Source organism: Cnephaeus nilssonii (genome assembly GCF_951640355.1).
Source record: "Cnephaeus nilssonii genome assembly, chromosome: 6".
Classification (NCBI taxonomy): domain Eukaryota; kingdom Metazoa; phylum Chordata; class Mammalia; order Chiroptera; family Vespertilionidae; genus Cnephaeus; species Cnephaeus nilssonii.
The window spans coordinates 58,055,013-58,079,277 of NC_137077.1; the positions used below are offsets into that span (position 1 = coordinate 58,055,013).

The window sequence follows — 24,265 nt, forward strand, 5'->3', positions numbered from 1 at the left end:
AGAACCATATCAAGCAAATAAGCTTCTGGATAGTAAAATGAAAAGGCAACCTACAGAAAGGATGAAAATATTTGTAAGCCACATATCCAATAAGGGCTTAATATCCAAAAATACAAGAAACTCATACAGCTCAATGGAAAAAAACACAAGTAACCCAATTTAAAAATGACAAAGGACCTGAATAAACATTTTTTTCAAAGACAACATACGTATGGCCAACAGGTACATGAAAAGGTGCCAATCATTACTCATCATCAGGGAAGCAAATCCAAACCATAATGAAATATCACCTCACACCTGTTAGGATGACTATTATTAAAAGAGAGAGAGACTAAGTGCTGCCAAGGACAGAGAGAAAAAGAAACCCTTGTACACCCTAGGTGGAAAGGTAAACCAGCATAGCCACTATATAAAACGGTATGTAATTTCCTCAAAAATTAAAAGTAGGACTGGCATATGATCTAGTAACCCCCACTTCTAAGTACATATCCAAAACAATTAAAGTTAAGACCTTGAAGAGACAGCTGTACTCTCATTGTCACAGCAGCATTAGTCACAAAAGCCAAGACATGGAAACAACCTAAGTGTCCATCAATGGATGAATGGATAGAGAAAACGTGAGATATAGATGTACACACACACACACACACACACACACACACACACACACACAATGAAATATTATTCAGCCTCAAAAAAGAAGACAATCCTGTCATTTGCAACAACATGAATGAACCTTCAGGGCAATAAGGCAGAGAAAGACAAATTATTTCAAGGTATCGCTTATATATGTACCAATCTTATAAAATGAATGAGGTCTGAGGAGCTAATGTATAATATGGTGACTGTAGCTGATAACACGCAGTATTGTATAATTAAAATTTGCTAAGAAAATAGAAAAATGTTCTCTCAGAAATATAAATATGTGAATTGATAAATGAGTTAATTAACTCAATGGGGGAAATCGTTTCACAATATACATCAAATATCATGTTGTACACTTTAAACATCTTATTTGTTCATTTTACGTCAATAAACTGGGGGGTGGGGGGGAGATAATCAGTAGAATCCAGGATGGGACTGAAACTGATGGACTCATTCCAAGAGTACTCTAACAACATCATGGAATCATTACTCCTTAACCAGGCAGAAGCGGCACTGTGAAGAGAGAGCAAGACGGAGGTTGCAAACAGAAGATTAGTGGCACCAACTCTGGAAAGCTGAGAATAACATGAAATTGGGCAATTCTTGAAACACCTAATCAGAGATATATTCAACTGCACTCAATATCCTTGAGTCTTTGGGTTAAACTTAAAGGCTAAAACTCATCATGTGTCCTAGCAATTTCTGAAAAGTATAAAGCCTGCCTTTCTCTCCTGACATGTCTCTACTTGGCACATTCCCTGAGCTTTAGCCACCCTAGCGTCTAGTTTCTCCATATACAAATGATCAACAGTGCCTTTTTCCCTTCTCTTTATATTCAGCTAGCTCCTACTCTTCCTTTAGTTTTCCACGCAAATAATCAAAACCTTATTCAGTTAATCACCACAAAAATATTTTAAAACACTTAAGGGAAGAAACTGTTCCTTAATTGTCTTGGCAGGGGCAGGCAGTAAAATGTACAAAACATAAATTTTACCATCTTAGTAATTTTTAGGTATACAGTTCATCGGTGTTTAGTACATTCACATCTCGTACAACCAATCTCCAGAACTCTTCAGCTTGCAAAACTGAAACTGAAACTCATCAAATAACAACTCCCCCATTCACTGCTCCCCACAAGTCTCTGACAACATACCCATCGATGTTGTCACTATGAATTTTACAACCCTAGAAACCTCATTTAAGTGGAATCAGAGTATTAGTTCAGTTTTAATATTAGTTTTCTTTTTATAATTGGTGTATATAAATACACCATTGTGTATATATATACCACATTTTGTTTATTCATTGATGGATAGACATCAGTTGTGTCCACCTTTTGGCTATTATAAATAATTTTGCTATGAACATGGTGTACAAAATCTGCTTTCAATTCTTTTTGATATATACCAAGAAGTATAATTGCTGGATTATATGGTAATTCTATTTTCAATTTTTTGAAAAACCATACTGTTTTCCATAACAGCTGCACCATTTTACATTCCCATCAACAGTGCATAAGAGTTCCAATTTCTCCTCATGTTCACCTTCTTGTGTTTTGTTTTTTAATCTAATGGGTGTGAGCTGATAATATACATCAGGAATTCCATGGCTGAGCATATAGTAAGTGTTCACTAAATACTTACGAAGTTTAATTGGGAAAGAGCTCAGCTCAGTATCATCCGAAGAAAGCAGGTGCATATTACATGGTGTAATTCCGTCTCCAGGGTGCTTGGAAAAGAGCCCATTTTGTTCTCACTTGCAGTTATGCCAACAACTTCTATCTCCCTACTTTCTCTTTTGAGGTGTTTTGAACTATCTGACCTTGGCTGGTTTGGCTCAGTAGATAGAGCATCAGACTGCAGACTGTAGGGTCCAGGTTCAATTCTGGTCAAGGGCACATGCCCAGGTTGTGGGCTTGATCCTCAGTAGGGGCCATGTAGGAGGCAACAAATCAATGATTCTCCCTCATCATTGATGTTTCTATCTTTCTCTCCCTCTCCCTTCCTCTCTGAAATCAATAAATATACGTATATAAAATTAAACTATCTGGATACATGTAAAACATTAGAGTGGGAGATTTCAAAAATAAATAGAAATTCCTTATGTTTTGCCAGTAATTTGGTCATCAATGAAATAATGTTATTGTAAGTATCAACAAGAACTATGTATATAAAATACAAAAGAACAAGACTAGCATACAGGAAATGCTTAGCAAGTGTTATTTCTTTCCCCCTCCTCTTCTAAATAAATTAGAAGCTCTTCAAGTCAAGAAATATCTTTATGACAATGGTGTAGTCTACTGTTTCTCAGATAATAATGTTACCATAAGTAATCAATAAATGATTTATACTTGAACAGTATAAATTTATTAAGAAAAATTTATATTAATATACTATCTGATTTAAAGTTTAAAAAAGATTCCTTTGAAAAAATCTACTTTAAACACTTTTTTTCTTTCTGAATTTGGAGTCTACTACAATTAATGAAACTATACAAAGGATATGGAAAGTGACTATTTAACACAGGCTGTCTGGAGACATATTCAATGCATAAGGAGGAGAATCCTAACCAGTTTGTGGCTATTAGACAACTTTAAAAATATAAAACCTGGTCTGCTTGCCAAAATCTAATTGTATGCATTGTGTAAGAGGGCAATTCATAACAGACATGTATCTGTAATTATCTCTATTGAAAAACCTACTAAGTACTAAGTGAAAAAATAAATCAAGACATATCCTGATTAACTCAGTCTAACAGAGAAAATATGTAGAACATAATGTGGTAAATACTTTTTAAAGGTTATGAAAATAATGAGGTAACAGCACAAAGGAAGGAGATATTCACTAAGTTTGAGAGATCAAGAACTCAATACTCATTTGAACTTGGCCTTGTATAAGAGTACAATTCACAAGGCAAAGAAGGAGACAAAGGGATATTTTATACAGAGGGAATTGTGATAACAAAGACACAAATGCATGAAAAAATAGGTTGCAATATGTTCAGAGGATGTCAAGAAATCCAATATGACTAAAGCAAAGGGCAAATAAAGATGTATGGTCAGAGACAAGATGGGAAAGGAACATACATTCAGACTATTAAAGACCTCAACAGCCAGGTTACAAGCATAGAGTCAAAGCAGCTGTTTCAACTACTGTTTCAACCCTGAGAATATTTTTAACCCAATGGTACACAAAATTCCTGTGTCTTTGTTCTTTCATAGAATGTCCTCTCATTTTATTTTGATACTAAGAATAAAGAAGAATACATAATTTAAAAATCAAGCACTTAAATTATAATGGAGATCACTGGTATATATCATTAAAACATAATAGAACTGACAATGGCTAAAACTATACATGATAAAACTTACTAGACACTACAAATCAATGGAAGAATCCAATTTTCTTAATGAAATTTATATCTGAAAATTTTTTTGTTCCCCCAATACTGGACCTATTAGAAAAAAAAATGGCAGATCAAGAAAAAATACAATGTTAAATGGGATAAGAACAAAACTGGCTAAAAAGAACAGGCAAAATTTAAATAAACACAGAAGGGTTAACACATCTGGAATGTAAGAAATAAACCAATTTAGCCAAAGAATTATTTTTTCCTTCAGAAGTTCTGATGTTAAGAATTAAATGGCAGATCAAGCCCAGAGTCTGAAGAACTTTACAAAGGTCAAAGAGTTTAGTGGTAACAAAAACTAAGTTCTTCCACAAGAAAATGATATACCAAAAGCACTATTCATTAGTTATTATAACTCATTCTTTAACAAACATGCATTAAGTACTAACCATGGACCAGGAGAGAGGAGTCACTGAGAAATGATTGCAGAAATAAGAGTGAGCAAACTCCTGCAAAAATTATCATGAACATCCAGAGTAAAATGGTAACATTGGAATGGAGAGTAAAAAGTTCAAAGGGCATTTTAAGAGATGAAAACATGGTCCTCGATGATTCATTCTATATAAGTTTTAAAAATAGAGGCTAAAGAATACATTCCTGGCATATCTGCATTTCAAAAATGAGAGGGGATTCTTGGAAAAAAAAGATGGCGACCGGCAGGAAGGTAGGGAGAGAGAGAGTGTGAGTGAGGAACCCATAGAGGAGAGTGTAGACGTGTGAGGTGTGTGTGTGTGTATGAGCTAGGGTCAGTTAGATTCTGCACGTCTTCCAAGGGGCTGCCTAACCGGGCAGTCCTAGACGGCGGAGCCCCGCGCACAAAGCGGACACTTCTGGGCGGCTGGTGCGGACGCAAAGACCACGCCATCTTGAGAAACAGAGCTGCCTGAGACTCGGATCCTGGCTTCTGACACAAACCAGGACTCTGCAGCCACTGGGGACAGAGAACTGCTATCACAGCTTCAGACCAAAAAACAACAAGAATCCAGACTTCCTGGCAGATTTCCGTGAGTCAAAGAGCCTATCCCCCTCCCCGCAGGCGCGCGGATAGTGCCAAAGTAACTGATAGACCCGCCCCTCGCCCAAGCTGCAGAGCTTTGCACAGGGATGCGCTCCCCCTTACAGAAGTTGGCGCACGGGACAGAAGCAGCTCCCCGTCGGGGAAATCTGTCAGTGCGCACAGAGGGCTCCCCTTCGGGGAATTTGGCTTGTGGATCACAGCTCCCCTTCGGGCAATCTTAAAGCCTGCACAGAGGGGCTTCCCTTTGGGGAATTTGGCACGCAGGATGGACTCCGCCCCCCTTCGGGGAATCTGGGAGAGTGCACGGAGCCAGCTCACCTTCAGGAATTTGAGAGTGTGCGCCCTAGCCGGTTTGGCTCAGTAGAAAGAGCACACACAGGACGCAGCTCCACTTCAGGGAATTTGGCACGCTGGACACAGCTGCCTGGGATCCCTGACTCATAGCACATTCACACTAAGAGCCAGCGACCCCAATTGTTGGTGCATGCACACACAGGGACCCTGATTCTCAACGAGAAACCGCACAAGGCAACAGAGACTCTGACACTCGATTCTTGGTGCAGACACAGGGAAACTCTGACTCCTGGCACATGCTAAGGATCTCATTTTCGGCACATACCAACAGTGTGGTGCAGACAGGGCCCCTGATTCTAAGTGTGCACACGAGACCACACGGAACACAGGGGACACTGACCCTGGGCAAGTCTGGTTCCCACCAACCAAAGGCAGCCACACGTCCTAGTGTCAGAGCACTTCAGTGAAACTCGGGTGGAGCGAAGTCCCCACAGCACATGGCCCAGGTCCACGCAAACGGAAGCTTGAGCTTTCTGGTAATAGCCAGAATGGGGAAACGAAATAACTCACAGAGGAAAGAAAATGTGGAGTCGCCAAGAAAGGAAATTAGTGAAACTGAAGCTTGCAACATGACCGAAAAGGAGTTCAGAGTAATGGTTGTGCAATTCATACATCGGATGGATGAGAAAATCAACAACTTATGCAAGAATCAGGAAGAAATGAAAAGTGATATAGCTACAATCAAAAACACCATGGAAAGTTTCAACAGTAGACTACAAGAAGCAGAGGACCGAATTAGTGAGTTAGAAGATCAGGTACAGAAACAAGCTCAATCTGAACAGCAATTGGAGAAAAAAATTAAAAAGCAGGAGGAAAGCCTAAGGGAGCTTAGGAATATTGCCCCCCCCCCACCCCACACCCATACATGCCCTCACCCCCAAGAGTTTTGCGTCCATTGGTTATGCTTATATGCATGCATACAAGTCCTTCGTTTGATTTCTTATCTCCCCCACCTCTCCCTAACCTTCCCCCTGTAATTTGACAGTCTGTTTGATGCTTTACTGTCTCTGTATCTATCTTTTTGTTCATCAGTTTATAAAGTTCTTTATTATCCATAAATGAGTGAGATCATGTGGTATTTTTCTTTCATTGACTGGCTTATTTCACTTAGCATAATGTTCTCCAATTCCACCTCTGTGTAATTAACCTAATATACTCCTGTTCTATTCACTACTGCTGCCAGATGTGTAAGTCTAAGAAAATTCAAAAATAATTTTAGGGATATAAACAAGATTCCAAGTACTCACATATGCAAATTAAGTGACTGAGTAACTTCAAAGCAAGAAAAGGTCATCTCTCCTCTCTCACTGCCATTCTATCAGTAGTTCCTGGCCACTCTGGTTTTGTTGAAGATTAGCTCGGTAAGAACAAAATGTATATTACATTTCAAATGCAACAAAAGGGGTGGTTGAATTAAGATAATTTGATGTTATAATTTTTAAGTGTTTATTTAATCTTTGCTTTTCTGTAAATACCTTTCAATCATTTAAGTATCATTTAAAACAGATTTTGTAAAGTATGATCAGATGTGCTGTCAGATGGGGAGACAAATTAAAAGTGCAATTCACACTGTTACAGTAGCAACGCTCACAGCAAAATGTAATCCAGTCTCTACAGTGTACGTGATTAAAGACTTGCAGGGAGACGAGCATTTAAATTATTAATCAATGCTGTTTCCTTAGGTGAAAAAACCTGTGTGCTACATAAATGGGGGAAAGGTCTTTTCCTTTTTCTTTTAACTTTTGCAAATTGGCTGCCTGGTAAAAAGCTTCAATTATCACCAGGTCATCTAAGTAACGGCTAGGCCTATACTACCAATTGATAGTATATGCTTAAGACAAAGTTATGGGCAAACATCTGGACAGCCAACCACCTCAAGAGGACTTAGTATTTATTACAAATGCAAACCCCCAGGCCCGAGCCAGATGAACCATAAGTTTCTAACGCAGGGGCAGGGGCAATTCTAGGCATTCGTTGTCTTACCCTAAAACATCAAGAGGGAATCAAGACGCAAATTTTTAAAAACCACTTTCACTCTCCGTTGCCTTGGAAGAATCTCTTATAAATGAAAAAGTTAAAGATGATATGTCTTTTCAACTTCTTCATTGAGCCACTATTGGACTCACAAGTTACCCAATCGAAAGGCTTCTTCCCAACAACCTGAGTTGTGACTATTAACTTAATTAAGCCAGGAGGCCATTAGGCTGTGGTGACTCCAAGGCTATGGTGGGGTAGGTAAGCAAACTCAAATCTAAGCCTGTAAATACCTCAAGGTTACAAAATCAAAACCTCAGGACAATCACAAACAAGCCAACTAGGATTAAGCTGTAGCCAATCAAATAATTTCCTTTCTTTGTTTCCACACGTTCACTCCAAGTCTTTTCCCTGGCTTCTGGGTAGATGGCTCCCAGCCATTCCAGTCTGGCACTGCCAGGTGGGAATCGATTTTTGATCAATTAACCTTGAATCTTTTGATAGGTTTCAGTTTACTTTTTAACATACATAACTCTGAAAATAAGAAATCATAAAAACAAACTTAAAGCGGGCCATCCTAGCAAATATAAGGAATCACACAGGAATTGTCTGAATCAGCTTTTACTTTGAACCCGGTGAGGAAGAACAGAGTTTGTCACCCCAAAATATGCCTTTTGGGGGATACTGATTAGTTTAAGCCAGTTATGGTTTTAGGGGTTCAGGACAAGTCTCCCCAGAATGTGCCACCGTGGTGTGCAGATTATTTCAAGCAGAAGACAATTAAAGCCCAACAAATTCAAGAAAAGCTTTTCATCTCCTTACCTGCCTAAAGGAATTTAGATAAAAACACCTGCTCCTAGAGGGAGCTGTCACCTTAGCAGAACGTGAACTAAGTGCAGTAGGCAGGGAGGAACCTAGAAAGTCTGTTACATTCCTTTCTGTGTTCCATTATTTCTGGGTGGCCCAGCGAGAATTTGCTTACCAAATGTTTGCTCTTTCTCATTCACCTGTGAATTATCTGCTTGCCCTTGGAAGTCCCAGATCCCTGTCTAGAATGGCATATAAACCCTGACTGTCCTTGAGTCCCAAATTCCTATGGAACCCCTGTATGGATATACGTAATTAAATTTGGTTAGTTTCTCCTGTTAATCTGTCTCGTGTTAATTTGATTATTAGACCAGCCAGAAGAACTAAAAAGGAAAAGAAGGACATTTTCCTTTTCCCTCACACTGGTCAGCAATGTGTATTATAATCCAACTAGAGGCCCAGTGCACAAATTTGTACATGGGTGGGGTTCCTCGGCCTGGCCAGCAATCAGGGCTGATCGGTGCTGGCCGCCAGGGGGAGGGACTGTGGGAGGTTGCTGGCTGCGGGAGGTTGGCTGTGGGAGTGCACAACCAGGGGGCAGCTCCTGTGTTGAGTATCTGCCCCCTGGTGATCAGTGCATGTCATAGCAACCGGTCGACTGTCGTAACAGTCGCTTAGGCTTTCATATAGATAGATCACAAAATAAATGAGATAATTTAGAAATCACTCTATGCACAAAACATTTTGCACTTTTTCATATGAATCTACATTCTAAACTACGTACACTTTAATCGCAAATAAGAGATTCAAGTAAACTTTTCTGCCAAAGCCTTATTAAATGGTTGATGTGATCAGCAATTCCATTCTCCTCTTTGCAACAATTTTGGGTAAATAAAATACTTGGTCTCCAAGTTTTAAAATGGTTCCAAGTTGCCAATACTAAATAAGTATTTGTAATTCTAATTATGTCTTTCCCTGAAAGATGGTCTATGCTTTTCGCTTCCACGCTACAAACATTATGAAGAGTTCTTGCAAATTATGAAACAAAGATGCCTTATTGTTTGACTTTCCTGCTCAGTGTGGTTCACCAAGTGAGCACTGAATTGGGTGGCTTCCATGGCTGAGTCCAGATAGTGGATGTGCTGCTGTCAGCAAGGTCTCTCTGACGGAAACCTCTTCTCTTGTGAAACTCATTCGGTGAGCCTGTCCCTGGCCTCTAAAAAGAATAAAATTGCATTTGTATGTCTTACAGTTGGTAGACCAGTGCAGCAAAATTGTCACTCTTTAAAAGCCTCGCTTTCCCTCGGCAGCATTCACTCCATTCTATAGGTCTTTGTCCTTCCCTAGAATATGCAGTCATTCTTCCACTTTTTTTTCTCACCATAAAATAAATCAATGCAAAATAGCCACTTTTGTGAACAGCTGTCTTTCTTTCAGCCAGGCTCTTAAAATGCAAACACAGTGGTGTCCTCATTCTTCTGATGGGTTCTCAGACACCCTTTGATTGGGGCGAGGGGAGGGAGGAGGACAGTAAGAGGAAAGGGAGGAAATCATAACACAGATTTCAGTAGACTAAGGATCTGCCTTCTTTTAGACTAAGAATTCTTTGGTAAGAATCATGAAAAAACATTCCTACAACGTTGATCATGATGAAGGTGCTCAGAGGTCGTGAAGGGGAGCAGAATTTGGTCCCAAAGTATGTCTCTCTGGCATAAGGATTATGTTAGGCTGGTTAATTTTAAGAAGGAGCAGACATAGGAAGAGCTGAACACTGAGTGGAAGTGACATTTATAAGGGAAATCTCCATTTGTAAGAGTATCTCTCTGAACTAAGGAATAGAAAGGGAAGTAAATTTCTAGAAATTCTAATCAATGGAGAAGGTGTGGATAACTGCATAACAGCCACACACACTTGATAAAAGTGCTCTGCCTGGTAACCCCTCATAACTGCCTGGTAACCCCCATCCCCTTTCCCCAACATCTTCTTTTGCCTTTAGCTAGAGATAGTGTTTAAAGTGGTGGCTTGGGCCATTTCAGGCAGTTACTCCATTTTCCTGGATATCAGCCATGTATATTGGAGGTATACATGTTATTAAACATCTATTTTTTTTCTCCTTTGAGTCCATCTTTTATTATAGGGAGTGTCTCAGCCAACAACCTTAAAAAATAGAGGAAAAATTATTCTTCCTCTCCCACAGCAGAATTACACAGATTTTGCTTAGCAATAAATATTTATTGAGCTGTGTGACTTTGGGAAAGTTTCTTAGCTTCTCTGTGCCACATTTTCCCATGTGAAAAGGAGTATAATAATATTTCTTCTCTACAGAAGGTTTTTGGATTAAAAGGAATAATGTATATAAAATACTTCACCTACCTGAGTAACTGTCAAATTAAATTAACCCTTATTTTGAAAGCAGAATTGAATGATCTCCAAAAGACCTAGCATCCTTTCCAAATGTCTTCCAAAATGAACTTGGTGAATCCAGTATCCTTGTCTCCATTTTTCATATCCATCACACTCCACATTCTAAGATATACACGTATTCATGTCTCAATATTTTTTGAAAAATTCTCTAATTGGGTAACTTAATAATTTCTAAAATAAAAATGTATTTTGAAGTTGAAAAGAAAGGAGAAAGGTGACTTTATGAGAAGTAAGAGTGGAATGGCATACGCCTATGTCAGACAGAAGTACTGGGGTTGGGGGTGGGGGGAAGGAACAGCCCACAGTTGTCTAAACACAGGCACACAGATTAGGCCTGAATGTCCTCATGGTACTTGGTGTCTCTCAAAGTTAAAGATGTCTTGGATTCACTTGGGGAGCACTTCAGTCTACAGGGATAAAAGGCAGATTTGGGGGCCACAACCTAGACCTTCTAAATTAGAACCTCTGGGGTGAGGGGGTGGTGGAGCCCAGAATTTGACAAAAGCCCCCTCCTATGCTTAAAGTCCCAGTGACTCATGCCAGTAGTCCATATCCCATACTTCAAGAAACTAAACTGTTAAGAACTGATGTCCCAGGTGAGGCTTGTTAAATATGGCCTATTCTGGCCTACATTTGCATTGCTTTTCAAACTAGGCACACAGGGTGGTGGTCAATATTTCCTCACTGATCACTTGCAACTACCGTCTGATCAGAAAAACCAAGAGCCAAGTTTCCCCAGTAACCAGGAGAGTGTGTGGAATTCATTTTCACGGGAGAATACACTTTGCTTCTTCAGTGCTAAACTATAATAGGTTGTAATGTGCAACTAAATGGCATTTTCCTACAAATAACTTGATGTTATACTCTTTTGGTATCAAATGAATTACCATTAACATGAATTTTGGTCAAACAAACTCCCCCCAAATACCAAACTTACTTTGTAATTGTACATTGTTTAATTACCCTGCCACTGCATAGCACTTACCACATAATTAGATAAATAGTAATTATCATTTGAGGAACCAATAACTAAGCAGAATTCGTGCATGGTAATGGTAATCGCTGCCTTATTGGATAAACAAGGAAAAGGGATCTTCAATAAAGGTTTCTATAATTAAGCCACTGAACAACATCTCGAAAGTCATGGGTTTTAGATTTTTTCACCTGAATTAAAAAAAGAACAAAGTCAAATAGAGAAAATGTAGTGAAATGGTGATTCAGCTACTGTATCATCATTTCAGGACTTAAAGCTGGAAGCATAGTTTCACCCTTTCTGTTTTAAAAATGCTAAAATCCAAGTGAATCTATATAGCGAGGGCATAGGAAGAATGGGAAAGGAGTGAGGTAATACATGTTCCAGCAACTCACTGAAGTATTGCCCATAATAATGTCCTAAATTGGATCAAGTGTCTTCGGAGTTGGAAAAGGGAGCACAATTCATGCAGAGAAAGTTAGGGGGAAAACAGAGAAAAGAAAAGACAAGCCCAAAGAGAAAAGCGCTGTTTGGCAAAGAGCACAGCAGTGCCCCCACCTGGGCAGTCCCATCACTGCAGTAAAGGCACCTAGAAGGAGACCAGTTAAAGATGCTGTCATGGGAACTAAACTGGAAGAGAAGTCTCACAAAGAAAGCATCATAGAAATAAAGAAATAAAAAGAAAATATTAACAGCTCTCTATGTTCACTCCCCACCCCATGTCCCATAGGCAAATCTTACCAACACTGTGTTCTATAAAGGAATACTTTAAATGCCACACTGACTAGAAGCATGATTGCTAAAGCTTATTTAGCAAACAATTTGTTAAGTTTCTTTTATGCGTGTTATCTTTTAGTGTATTTCATGCTCATGAATTGTGAATTACTTTCAGGGACTCTTTCCTCCATAGAAATACGTCCTTGGAATCACAGGAGAATACAGTCTAGCAGAGTCAGAAAGACTCTTTGATTTCCAAATAATAGAGCATGACTTTCCTTTGTCTTTTTGAACCTTAAGAGCAAAGAAGTGAGTTAATCATATCCCTGGGTTCACAGCACACTATCATCACTGTAAAACTCCTCTCTTGTTTTAGCTTCATTTCCAATTTATTTCTTTTTTTAACATTTTTTAATTTTATGTATTGATTCATTTGAGAGAGAGATAGAGAGAGAGAGAGAGATCAATTTGTTGTTCCGCTTATTTATGCATGCATTGCTTGCTTTTTGTATGTGCCCTGACTAGGGGTCAAACACTAGTCAGGGCACATACAAAAAGCAAGGATTGTATTTGTTTCTTTCACTGTGCTATCGCCAGCATCTATGTAGCGTGAAACCTCAGTGTATCAGGACAATGTTCTAACCAACTGAGCCACCCAGACAGCGCTCCAATGTCTTTCTAATCCTTGTCCCACTGTCCCCCATTCCTAAACTGCTTGCTATAAGTCCTTAAATATGCCCATATCGTTATAAAAATAGTAACTTTGTATAAATGTGTTTAATTTACAAGTGTAATGTTAGACTATGCATTTCATTTTTTATTTCTTTTTTTCTTAATTTCTTAATATCTATTCAGGTTCTTAATATCTATTCATGTCGCTCCATTTATATCTAGCTTGTTGCCTTGGAGTGCCCTTGTTAAGCATACATATTGCACATTTTACTTCCTCAGTTCCCTATAGTCATATTTGTTGCCTCTAACTTTCAAGTACCACTCCCAGCACCACCAAAATAGACAGATGAGAGAGAAAGATAATCCTCAAATATCTTCCTTTACCTAGTTAGAATTTTCTCTAGGGTGTACCTAGGCCTGGGTGAGTCTTCCTGGAGAGTATGCAAATATTACCTCACTAAGTGCTAACAGACTGCTTTCCAGAATGACTCTTCCCAGCAGCAACTGGGTGAGAAAAAGGAGTGTATTATTTTGCTTCTCTTCCGGGTACTTTTCATATATTTAAAAGTTCTTTATCCTGTGGATCAACACTCTTCAAATTCAATTCTTAAAAAAGAAGGAGGAGGAAGAAGAAAGGCTTATTTCAGAAAGCACAAGGTCAACAGCTAGAATGTAGTAATTTGGGTGGAGTAGGAGATAAAATATACTACAGTTTACAAAGGCTCGGCCATGCAATAGATTATTGGGAAGCTAAAAAGATACAATGTTAGAATATGGTGCATTTTCTACTGAACCCCTCATTTTCCTTCACAATAACCTACATCTGTCATAAATCCGCTCTGCCATTTATTCCCTTTGTGACCCCAAAATGACACCCTCAGGGCAGAAAGCAAACCAAAGCTTCCAGTCAGATATCCACTGACTCCGCTGGGAAACTTCCCGGTATTATCACTGAGTAATAAAAACTGGGGAGGGTGAAATTCTAGGTCCTAGGTCCCAGGATTATCAATCAGCCCTCTAGAAACCAGTCTGAAGCCCCTGCATTTTAACAACCAGCAAAGTCAGTGCAATATCCTGTTCAGAGGCCGAAAACAAGCTTAAAAGACAAACAGATAAAGCTAATAGCCCCAAGTCCTAATACAAACACCTCTATGATCTCAGGCGTACTCATTCTGTGTGTGTGTGTTTATTATCATTACTGTTCTGTGAGCACACCAAGCATCCCAGGGTCTCTTGCTTCTTACTCTGCCTGAGCTCTCTATCGCCATATATTCACAAGGCTCATCCCTGGCTTTGCTCAAGTGCCCATTTAGCAGAAAGGGCTTCCGTACCACTCTTAGTAGCACTGTGCTTCACACACTCTGCTGTATTATCCATCAAAGCGCTTAATCACATAGATCTTCCCACTAGAGTGTAAACACCATCAAAGCAAGGATTGTATTCGTTTCTTTCACTGTGCTATCGCCAGCATCTAGAACAGTGCCTGGCCCAAAGAAGGCACTTAAATGTGCGTGGATCAAGTCCGTTTCGACGATGATAGATGTTGAAGGTCCAATAATGAAAAGAGCACCCAGTCCCTGCCCTCATAGAGCGGACACCCTTGTGTGGGAAACAGACTAGCAGGCTGTAAGAACTGCACAACCCAGGTCTTCTGACTCAGGTGGCTCTTTCCACCGCCATGCTCAACAAGGTGTAAAAAGATGGGCTTCAATTATTTAGCGGCAGCTAAAGGAAGGCATTAGCAAGCATGAGAAAAGAAAGCTTTAAAAGCCGAGGTAGTTGCCTTTTTCCATCATGTATTTTTTAAAGCCTTCCTGTGGTTTGTTAAGAGACCCATTCAGATTTGAGGCCACAAAGGAGGAAGTAGCCATGAGGACTCTTCGGGGGACTTTAGTATTCTAAAAGCATTTTCAGTTGTTTTTGTTTTTTGTTTTTTCAGTCTTCCATACCATTTTATTTTCTCCCTTCAACCATAATAATATATGCACATTTTTTTTCTTAACCAGAGTGTCTGCAAACAAAGGCTTGTCCAACCCACTTACAGGCAAGGCAAGTGCTGCTGCTTCAAATGGCCCCCCCCACCCCCCCATGGGCCCTCTGGCATCCAACCCAAGTCGCCCCTAGCCCGGCTTTATCTTCACTAGATTGTGCAGCTGCTTCATTGAATCTCATTCCAGACTAACTTTTCCAAGGCTTCCATGATTTTTCCGTGTTTTTCACACAGAATGTGTTTGATCTTTACTGCATTGCCACCATCTTTGGGACCCGAGACTCCTTGTCAGAACTGTCACTCCCAGAGGCTGCTCCTCCATCCCCCTTTTTTCCAAAATCGCTTGTTCCTTTAGGGTGGTATCTTCAGAACTTGACATTGAACTCTCCACTGTATCAGTTTCTGTACCTTCGGTTGTATATTTTATACATGGAATATTATTTAGGTTTTAAATAAATTATCATAGCAGATTAATCGGTGTGCATAAATTTACACATATACATAACTTCATGTATAGTTTAGCAATGGGTACAGAACTGACCATTGGAAATGTTTCAGTGGTTACCTAACTTGTCCTCATTAAGTCATGATGCTTGTTTTCTAACAGAATGAATGCAAAATCTACCAAGTCTCATTAGAACTGCAATAGTGTTTAGCAAGTTAGAACATAAAACTTCAGTCCGTATGCATTGGCGTGGAAATGAATATTCTATTTTGTATTTTAAAGCCAGACTCTCCTTGACTTAACTTGGGGAAAGTGAAAGGAACACTGCCCTAGAATTTAATTGAGAGAGAGGGAGAGGGTGTAAGTTGCTTTGAATGTGAAGTTTGGTCGCTCATGCAATTTAGTCTCCAGAAGCCACCTTTCATGCCTATTGACTGACAATGCTGTCTGACAGGAGAGAAACCCAGTCTAGCAGACTAGTTCCTTCATTGAGAGCAAGAGATCTGTGCCCAGGATTGGGGGGGAATATTGGGCTTATTTTGACGTGTATAATATGGCCTAAATGTGAGTGAATAAAGAAGATAGGAATATTTTGCCAATAATCTTCATCAGAAGTTTATCTTGCCCTGTGTACACTTTAGCTCCTGGGAACCAGAAGGACAAAGTGTGAGGCAGCAGTCTTCTAATCCGGAGCCCTTGAGGAGAAAAAATAATATTGGCATTAATAACAATAATAAGCTAATGGCTTTCCCTGATTACCACTAAATAACACACACAAAGTGGCTCAGTGACACACCATCTTTTGTATCATGTTCAGTGTATTTCCTAAGTGAAGGAGTGACAGGACCCAAGTCAAATGATCAAAGGTCTACACAAAGGCCCATCACTTACTGGTCATGAGACGTGGAAAAAAAATCACTTAATCTCTTCAGTGGTAAAACTCACCCTATCTTCTTAACAGGGGTAAATGCATCAAATAAAAGGTGTTATTATATAGTGTGGAAGAATGTGTGTATGTGTGTGTGTGCTCGCACGCGCGCACTCAAACATGTTTGTGCATGTGTGGTTAGTTGGTCAATAGTGATGTGATCACAAATGTAATTGGATAGTCAGTACATGGTATTCATTCAAGTAGAAGTCAAATATAGTCCTTACAGAAACAGAGCTCTGGTGACACAGCGCACTACAAATGCATTGGTAATTTTCACCTTTCTCCTCCTCACAGTTGTTTCTCTCAGACTAATAGGAGCAGGGTATGTAAGAGAGAGATTTTAAATACTTTTTAAAGGCCAAGAAATATATTTATAAATGTATAAGAGTCAAAAGCATACCAACTTTCTTTTATGTTTGAAAACTACAATTATTCAAATTTTGAATAATTACATAACAATATGACATTATATAAACTGGTCTTAACAGAAGCAAAACCAGGGAGAAGACAAAATCTTCAAGGTCAGAGGCTGACATTCTTCAGCACTATAAAGCCATCATCTGCTACAAAGTGATCGTCTTGGTCAAGAAAATGAACTCCAGAAGACCTCCATCATGGGGAATTATTTCAAACATACAAATTATTTCCTTTCAGAAACTCATCGTATGTAGCTGAATTTCCTCTACCAAATATAAACAAAGTCATTAAAATCATAATTTTGCTATCATTTTTAAGCATCCAATTTCATAAATGAGGACAGAAAATACAATTTTTTTTCTTTTCAAAATTCAAAGGAAATAAATTGCAGTACGGTTTTAAGAATCTTAGTGCAGCGAGCTCCACAACTCGTAAATCATAATGTGCTTCCTTGCAGTGTCCTCTTTTCATGCAGCTGAATTAAAAAAAGCAATAAGGGGTGAGCAAATGTACCACTGGTTCCTGTTAACGTGTGTGCTGTATCTACAGATGGCTGCCTGCATTTCAAGCCAGTCATTCATCAAGGTCCAGGACAAAGGAATAAATGGTTCTGGTCATGTCATCACTGAGCAAATGTGCAAATGTACTTCTCTCTGGGCCTGGCCCCATTATTGCACAGCCTGAGTATCATGCACAATTTGTGTTTTGCCTTATTCAAAATGCAGATTGCCTAGGTTAGAAACTGACAAGAAATATTATCCCCTGCAAGCCACTAACCTGCAGAGTCCGAGAAAGTCTGTAGCTTCCTAAATAGCGGGTGACCTGTTGAAAGTTGTACTTCTGAGATTACAATAATATCTAAACCCAACATATGCTAATCTCAACGCACTTCAATTATTCCGGCTGCTCCTCCCCGTAAAGTAAATGACCAAAATATGTAAATAAAATAATGTAACATCTTCTGAAGGGTCTCTTTGGCGGAACGAAGTGAATAAACACAGAAGTGTTGCCCCACAACAGAGTGCGCTCAGAAAGCTCAGGAGGAAAATCTGCTCTTGAAAATTGCCCAACTTAAACTGAGACTCTCAACAAATGTTTGCAGAGGCAAATTAAAATCATCTGTAAAACTTTCAACAATAAAGATAATTTTTTTAAAAAGTAAAAATAATAAAATCAATAAACTTCCCTAAGGCTTAAATCACATAAAATAAGTCAAAGATTATAAATCATCACAGCAAGGAAACCTGTCTTTCAATTAGTATTATTCCATAGTGATGAATTGGTGCTTCTGATGGATACACTGGGTTAGGGCCAGGTTGTAGGGTTGCCCTGGTAGTGCCCAAACTTTGGGGGGCTTATATGTGGGTGCCACCAGGGACCAATCCTGTGCCCCGGACTGAACTAAGCATCCTCCTTCCACAGGTCTCATAGGAAGGCTCTCTTTCTCCTGAAGGAGCTGTTTGGGGGAAATTATTTTGTTGGTGGTTTCTTTTTCATTACTATCTATGCCCTCCTCATTCCCCAATAGGATTTGAAGCATTTCAGGCAAGCAGATAGTGAAATAGACTAAATGAATTCTAAAATGCTCTATGATTTAGAGTCTAGAGAATTTTTTATAATATTAAAATACATAAAACAACTAAGTTAAAAATTAAAATGGATCAGAAAGCATTTAGGGAGTAATGAAATCAAAAGATGTGAATCCATATGGAAAAACAAACTCTCCTGGTAATAAACCCTGGGAGGAGTTTTTCACAGAGGGTACATAATGTCTTTAGTTCATTCATTAATTCAACAATGTTTATTGAAAACATCTGCTATGTACACTGCAATTTCGCTTAAGAAACAGTCTTTAAATAACAGTTTAACTTGGCCTCTGACCAAAGCCAAGGACATAACATTTAATTCTATTCGTCAAAATACATTCTACCAGAAAACTAAGGTTTTAGCCAAAATATACTGTATTCTGGTGATGTAATTTGGCCCGAGCAACAGTGTTTGGAGACTACTCAGTATGTACTGAAGAGTTAGTATGTCTCTTGAGCTGAAATGTTTCTCAAAATACTGCTGCAAACATGCGTCAGCAGGAGAGGTCTATGCAAGCCCGGCTCTTTGCCAAGTGCCGCAGGAAGTGGGAGGCTACCTTCTTAGTTGATGTAGACGTTCTACTTTGACACTTGGGAATGCAGCTTTCATCCTTGTTTCAAAGGAAACGATCTCACCTTGGCATCAGGTAGGTGCAGAGATGTCTGGACAGGACCAGATTTTTTTCCTCAAAAATGAAGATGTTTTCAGCTGCTCAAAATGATTCGTACATAGCACATGACACAGATGTATTTAACCAGAAAAAAAAAATTTAAGGTGGCTGTTTGTTAATAGCATTCTATATTGGCGTGCTCTTTAATATGACAAATTTTAAGTAACACCCCATCTTGATGCTCCCCACGAAGATGAGTTAGTTGTAAGAAGGTCCTCATGTCCGTGTTCATTAGTTTTGTGCAACAGCATAGAATTCATTTGAAAATCAGATTATATGTACCCTCTCATCGAGATGTGGGAAAATGCCTGGCAATCCGTAGAGGACAAAGACAGTAAAAACATGTACCCATACAAAAATGAACTGTTATTCCTTCTTCCCCAAAAAAAGGCTCATGCCTAAAACATATGGAAAAGCACAGGTGCTCCCATTAACTTGCCCCCACAGAGCAAAACTTTAACCATTGTACATAACATTGGCTTTGAAAATGCCCATAACATTCCAACAGTTGCTTGGCTATGGAAATCACTCCTGGCTAATCAAGAGTATAAAAATATGTGCTCCCCACTCTCTAACTCAGCACCAAGCCCAGCACCACCACTGACATGCCTTCCTCATCCAGAAGCAGTGTTACACACCACCTTCTCAGAGAGTAGAACCAGAGCCAACTCACAGCTTGTGTTAGAAGAGAGATGCGAGAAGCTACACTTCTTTACCCGCCCCCAGAACAGACATAGTTCAAGAGTGGCATCTGGCAGATCTAATCATTTGAAGCAAATGTATAGAAGTGCTCCAAAATAGATTGCCAGAAACCATATTGCCCTCATAGCCAATTAAAATAAATAGAGAGAAGGCTACACAAAGGAAAAATAGTAATTATCCAGGCTGGAGTATGCCCAAGTCCGAACTACTAACATACCCGAAATGTGTAAATAATCACCCTCAATATTTTTATGATTTCAGTAATTGAGAATCGTCTTTTCTTCATTTCACCTCCCAAGCAGCACTCCCTACCATTCAGTCTCTATTAACAATCTGCTGAAAGATTAATTGAATATTGACCCCACAAAATGGCTGCTACCTGTGGTGTCACTACAACTCTCCAATAAAAAAACAGGTCTAAATTGAGATACAGCAAGTTGAGAATTCCATCTCACCACTTTGATTATATTTTAACTGCTAGGACTTGGAAGCCAAAGTATTTTATTTAAAAACAAGGATTAAACCATTTCAAGACAACTGCAGTGTAATGAGAAAAGCCCTGGACTGGCAATCAGGAGTCTCGGCTTTCTATTATTGCTCTGTTCTCAGAACTTTATGACTGTGACTGTGAACCATTTGTTCATTCATTCTTTTATTCAACTATTTATTAAATATCTACTCTGAGCTAAGCACTGTCCCAGTTCCCTTCAGTCCATGATTCTTCATTTGTTTAAAGGATAAATAGATATTTATATCTATTCTAACACACAGGATTGTTATGTGAAGTAAATGAAAGTGTTTATGTGGTAGTTCTTAGTTAACAATAAAGTACTATGCAATTATGAAGTGACTGTTATTAAGAAAGCATTATAATCCGCTTCAATCTTCGCCTAACCAACACATCAAGGGGTGTATAGGAATATCAACAGAATTTGTGTGTACAATATATAAATTGTGCACAATGATATGTTATAATATATTTGAGTGATAACAAAGAAAATATAATTTGTAGAATAGAAATGGAGAGGCAGACTAGTTAGGTAAGGGAAATAGTGAACTTTTTAAACTCCTCATACACTAACTATAAACAGGGTCAAAAATACTATAACTTAGAAGACAATACATGAAAAAAGACAATAGAACATGGTGCTTCGTGCTGTATTGTGGAACCAGACTGTCTAGGTTCAATTATTGGCTCTACCACTTACAGCTGTTGCTTAGGAAAAGTTGCTTAGTCTCTGACCTCAGTTTCCTCATCTATAAAATGTGGTCAGCAATAATATACACTGTCTGGGACTCTTGGAAGGATTAACTGAGCTAACATACTACACAGTACATTGTAAATCTACCTGAGGGTGAGCTGTTTACAATGCAGAGACTTCATATTTATGGGTGGGGGTGTCATAGATAATAATACTTACAAATCAATTCAGTAAATTTCACTATAGGCACACATATAGGTTTTTACGTCACTACTCTATTCAAACATCTACAAAGGTCAGTAAATTTCACTATAGGCACACGTATAGGTTTTTATATCACTACTCTATTCAAACATCTACAAAGGCCTCATGCTGCCTTTTCAGTCTAAAGTCATTCATTAGCTTTTTAAGCCATTTATTATCAACCACTATTCAAATATTTGTCACAACTTCTAACATGAACTCTAAGTTCAATTATATCAATTTTCCCCTCCATTGGCTCTTTTCCATTAGCATAATAAAAACTATATCTCCCCTATTTGTGTTTTTTTTTAAAGCTTTCTTGATCTTGCTTAATTCATTTCTTTGCTCTCCTTCACAGCAAAACTTCTTGAAAAAACTGTTTGTACTTACTATCTAAATTTCCTGTTGTAGTCTCTCTTGAACTTATTCTAACTGATTTTTTTAAATTATCTAAGTGCAGATTTCTCTCCATAAAGCTAGGCACACATCCAACTTCTGTTAGTTGGTTCCATTTGGAAGCCTAAAAAAATCTGAAAGTTAATATGTCCTGCAGAACTTGATTATTCCTCCCATACCTGCTGTTACCTCCATCTCCTAATTTCTGTAAATGGAAACTCCATTCAGAAGGAATCTTGTTTGATTACCCCCTTTCTTTCACACTTCACATCCTCTCCATCAGTAAATTATGTGAACTCCTTCTTGGCAACATATCCATCCAACTGGATCTCAGAGCTGCACCACTACCTGACCCAAAAGCCCCTTTGCCTCTCACTTGGACTTCTTGCAAGATCCTCCACACTTTTGCCCTTGTCCCCCTCTGGTTTGTTCCCACACAGCAGCCAGAGTGAGCCTTTTACAGAAGTCAAACTATGGCACTGTTCCCTCCAAGTATTTAAATCGTTTCCCATTTCACTCAGTCAAATTCAATATCTTCACCACAGCCCCCTACAGTGCCTTCAGGCCCTACATGATCTGGCCACTGCTTCCTCTCTGATCTCATCCATCACTCCTCACCAACTCCTTCACCCTTCCTTTCCTGCTTCAGCTACACTGCTCTTTCCTTTCTTCCACCATACAACCATCCACAAGAATATAAACTCCATGAGACTATTTTACAAATTATTGCATCCTCTGAACCAAGAACAGTGTCTAGCACAGTCATACATTCATTGAAAGAATAGACTGAATTAATAATGAATCTCTATTGTTCCACAATAACTCCTACACCTTAAGGGCCACGCCCAAGCCTATACTATGTCAAACCTTCAGAGAAGACTCTGAAGACAAGCATTAGTATCCCCATTATGCAGATGAGGAGGCTGACAAGGTTGTATGTATTTCATGTCCCAGATCTCACAGCTGGAAAGTGGCAGCACTAAGGTTTTAACTAGAATCTGTGCTCTTTCCCTGGGCCTCTATGCTCACCAAGTAGTCCACAATCATTTCCATTCCTCCAACTTGTGTTGTTACCATGTCTGTAAAGTTTTCTTCCAACCTTAAATTTCAGATTTCTACTACAAATCAAGGTTCTCTTAGTAATTTCCTTTTCAACATCCCACACATTCATATGAATTATTCCAATTTGTATCATTGTCTCCATTCTTAGGAATAAAACACTTAAAGTTCACAAGGTACTGTAATGCTTTTAATTATATATGCTTTTCCATAATTTTCTAATTTTTATGTTTGTGTTATTCTTATCTGCCCCAAAAAATACAATTCAGGACTTTACTTTGAACCTATTTCATTAAAATGTCTTTCTGTCTCACATATTGGCTACTGAGAATGTACCTACATGATAGATTAACCCGAAGACAAACATATAATGTAAAAGAGTGCAAGGTACCTGGATGTCAGAAGCTACACATCTCATGTTGCCATTCAAAAATTCCTATCACTGGACATAACAGCACAGAGAGTAGATACCCATTTGCTCAGACACATGAAAATCTCATAGATCAGGATTTTCCTTTCCAGTGATGCTAAACCTGTTTCCCCATTTGTAAACTGAGGACACTCCACAAATGGTCACTGTTAGGTACAGATACGGAAATAGATCTTAAAAATAACTCTCCAGCCGAAACTGGTTTGGCTCAGTGGATAGAGCGTCAGCCTGCGGACTGAAGGGTCCCAGGTTCGATTCCGGTCAGGGGCATGTACCTTGGTTGCGGGCACATCCCCGGTGGGGGGGGGGGGGGGGCGGGTGCGGGAGGCAGCTGATCGATGTTTCTCTCTCATCGATGTTTCTAGCTCTCTATCTCTCTCCCTTCCTCTCTGTAAAAAATGAATAATATATATATTATTTAAAAAAAATAAATAACTCTCCAATACGGAGGCTAAAGCGTATGTGTTAACAGAATGTTTATTTGCCTTGAGTGATTCTATTCTGCTCACCTCAAATCCACGCTGAAGGCAGATGAAAAATTCATGTTCCTAAAACACCACTTCCCTCACATCACTCCCCTCCTATGAAAGCCTGCATTTCTCTCTACTACCTACAGAATGAAGTCTAGACTTCTTAGTCTAACATGGAAAACTTCTCACAACTGAATCCTACTCTCTACAAACTGATGGCCCACAACTTTGTAACTAAGACTCTAGGCCAATAAATTTGCTCATTTTTAGGTAATTCAATTAGGCATTATATGCACATAATACATTTATGCTGTGCTTTGTTAGCCAAAATAGTCTACCTTCAGTTCCTCAAATAATCTAAGTTTTTCCCTGAATCAGAGCCTGTACAAACGCTGCTCCTCTTCATAGACCACCCTTCTTCCATCTCCATGTGGACAGTTCCTGCATGTTCAGCATAATGTCAACTGCTTAGAGACATTTTTCTCATGACCTCACAATTCAAGCAAAGCGCCTTCCCACTATCAGTTTTCTCTATTTGTATACTATGTTTTTATTACAGCATTTATCTCAGTAATTATCTTACATGTTTATCTAGGTTTTTGTTGTTGTTTAATTGTTTCTGTCTTCTCTATTAGAATTAGTTTAAGACCAGGTCTGCCGTTTTCAACATTGTGGCTCCTGTATGCCTAGCATTAGTGCCTGGTTCATCGTGGGAATGCATGTTTAATGAA

The 24,265-nt window shown here is 39.0% G+C and overlaps 1 protein-coding gene and 1 pseudogene across 2 annotated transcripts in view; both read right to left on the minus strand.

Annotated features, from left to right (window-relative positions):
* Window positions 1–24,265, minus strand: part of TAFA2 (TAFA chemokine like family member 2) — a gene marked incomplete at its 3' end in the record, with an annotated part of 416,622 nt that overhangs the window by 183,569 nt on the left and 208,788 nt on the right. The window lies entirely within an intron of this gene.
* Window positions 14,946–23,608, minus strand: LOC307101077 (peptidyl-prolyl cis-trans isomerase NIMA-interacting 4-like; annotated as a pseudogene). The gene is made up of 3 exons: window positions 23,574–23,608; window positions 17,170–17,250; window positions 14,946–15,345 (listed from the first exon to the last, which is right to left on the minus strand). The product of its transcript is annotated as a peptidyl-prolyl cis-trans isomerase NIMA-interacting 4-like (transcript).